Source organism: Mixophyes fleayi, chromosome 9 (assembly GCF_038048845.1).
Source record: "Mixophyes fleayi isolate aMixFle1 chromosome 9, aMixFle1.hap1, whole genome shotgun sequence".
Lineage (NCBI taxonomy): Eukaryota > Metazoa > Chordata > Amphibia > Anura > Limnodynastidae > Mixophyes > Mixophyes fleayi.
In genome coordinates, this window is record NC_134410.1 from 57,573,084 (window position 1) to 57,575,574 (window position 2,491).

A 2,491-nucleotide genomic window follows, 5' to 3' on the forward strand; every position below is an offset into this window, starting at 1 on the left:
AATTTCAACTCTATTGATTTTCAACAGTTTTCCACCTCTCTCCAACACCTTCTCTCCCCAATTTCAACATTCTCCTCTCCTGATCGAGCAGTACCCCATTTTCACCAAACCCTAGCAACTGCCCTGGATCAAGTGGCTCCAGCGACACTACATACTTCGCGTAGACTTTGTTGCCAACCGTGGCATGCTACAGTAACACAAACTCTACAAAAACTTTCTCGTAAAACAGAAACTTGACTGGCGTAAATCCTGTACCTCTAATGATTTCATCACATATACTGATATCTACCACTCCTATACAAATGCTCTGGACACTGCTAAACAAACCTACTTCCAATCTCTCATCTATGCTCAGGCTTCTAACCTCAAACGCCTCTTTAACACATTTAAATCTCTTCTGAATCCTCCTGCCCCAAATCCTCCAACTACCATCAGTGCCCAGGATCTTGCTTCCTATTTCAAGGACAAAATTGATAAAATCAGACTTTATATGATATCATCTCACTTGACAAGCAATCTGCTCAATTCCTTAGCAGCACCCTCTGACACTCTCTCTTCATTTGATCCCACAAATGAAGAGGAAGTTTCTACTCTCTTCTCATCTTCCTACTCTACCTCCTGTCCTCTTGATCCCATTCCCTCATAAATTGGTATGTCCCTGTCTCCGGTGCTCATTCCCCTTCTAACTAAAATCTGTAATCTATCTCTTTCTACTGGTATTTTTCCATCACTATTCAAGCATGCAGTGATTACTCCCATTTTAAAAAAAACAAAATTCTGACCCTTACTCTCTCATAAATTACCACCCCATCTCTCAGTTCCCATGCCCCTCCAAGCTTCTCAAGAGAATTGCCTACACTTGCCTCACACACTTTCTTACAGCAAACAACCTATTGGATCCTCTTCAGTCAGGCTTTCGCTCTCAACACTCCACAGAGACTGCGCTGACCAAGGTTGTCAGTGATTTGATCACAGCAAAAAGTAATAACCATTACTCTCTTCTAATTCTCCTGGATCTCTCTGCTGCATTTGACACTGTTGACCACTCTCTACTCATACAAACGCTACAATCCCTGCAGCTTCTCGCCATGTGGTCAGCTTCACCGCACTTCCTGCAGTTCCTCGGCTGATCGGCATAGTGAAGAAGGCCGGCAGAGCCGCCCAGGGCGAAGCATGATGGCAGGTGTTGGAGACCGTCAGTTGCCGTGTTGTCTTTCCTCAGCCTGATAATGATGGACCACTTGCCTGTCCAGAAGCCGTTGGCTTCCAGGATCTTGGAGGGGTCCTTGATCACGGAGCAGAAGCGGCTCAGGAAGGTAGCGATGTCTTTACCAGGGGTGTGAGGATTTCTCATGGAGACCGTGACTCTTCTCCTCTCTCTGGATGGGGCAGTTCCCCACGAAGCGGGAGAAGGGAGACTCCGGTCTCGCAGTCTTCACTGCCTCCCAGTACCTCTTACAGATGGCAATGGAGGCGAAGGTGATGTACCAGATCCCCTTAAGGTAGTTCTGCACACTGAGGGTTTCAGCTTTGGAGAAGCTCTGGTTGAGGATCATCTTCTTCCCGAAAGTCTCAGCCGTCATGTCCGGGATCCTTCCTTCCACCTCCTTCAACTTCAGGACGACGGTCTGCCTCATCCAGGGTTCCAGAGTGGGGGTGTCCTGGCTGGGCTTCCCTTGTTTAGCAGTAGCAGGGGCAGTGGAGGCAGAAGCCATCGTCCTGGATCTTTTTCCTGGGGCAGAGAGGCTGGTCTGGAGGGCGGTCTTCCGGGGGTGGAAGGAGCAGTGCAGGTATCCTCCCGCTGGGTAGAGAGGAGCAGGGGCTTCCATTGAAGAGGAGGCGCTTCTTCTGCTGGAGCAGGTCCCAAGGAGAGGAAGGCTTCTTTAGCTGGAGGTGCTCCCGGCGTCTTCCTACCGGCAGGCAGGGATCAGCAGCGCTTCTTCCCCGGAGTCAGTCTTCTTGCTCCTGGCCGGCTTCGATCGGGTAACACAAGTCTCAAACAGTTCCTCACCAGGGTTAGATTGTGCTATCGGATGAGCCCCAATCAGGTACTGTCCTCTGGGTTTTGGGCAGGAGAGAGACAAGTGCACCATGCAGCAGAGTCTACATCAGCCCCACACCGATGTTAGATTGCGCTATCGGATGAGCCACAATCAGCATAACCTCCACCGGGTAGTTGGTAAACTGATAAGAACAGATACTACACTTGATCTTAGCCAAAAGGCTGAGAAGCGACAGTTATACCTAAGGATAAAATCATAGATAGAAGGAGTAAGATAAACATGAGCGGAATGGGGTGTTGCACGCTGAAGAAATGAGTTCTCCACCCAAAACCGAAACAAGATTTAATTTTGCAAGACAAAATTAACTCTCAGGGATTGAGGGAGTTGAGACTATATTTTTGATGAGGCTTTATTGACTTACGGGGATGCCCACAGAGCCTTTTTATAGTGACAGCCGAACTGATTTTTACTAGAGATGCTCAGGCTCG

General features: G+C 48.5%; 1 pseudogene; it reads right to left on the reverse strand.

Moving 5' to 3' along the window:
• Positions 1–2,125: 2,125 nt before the first annotated feature.
• On the reverse strand, positions 2,126–2,236 carry LOC142102622 (U2 spliceosomal RNA; annotated as a pseudogene).
• Between the last annotated feature and the right edge of the window lie 255 nt (positions 2,237–2,491).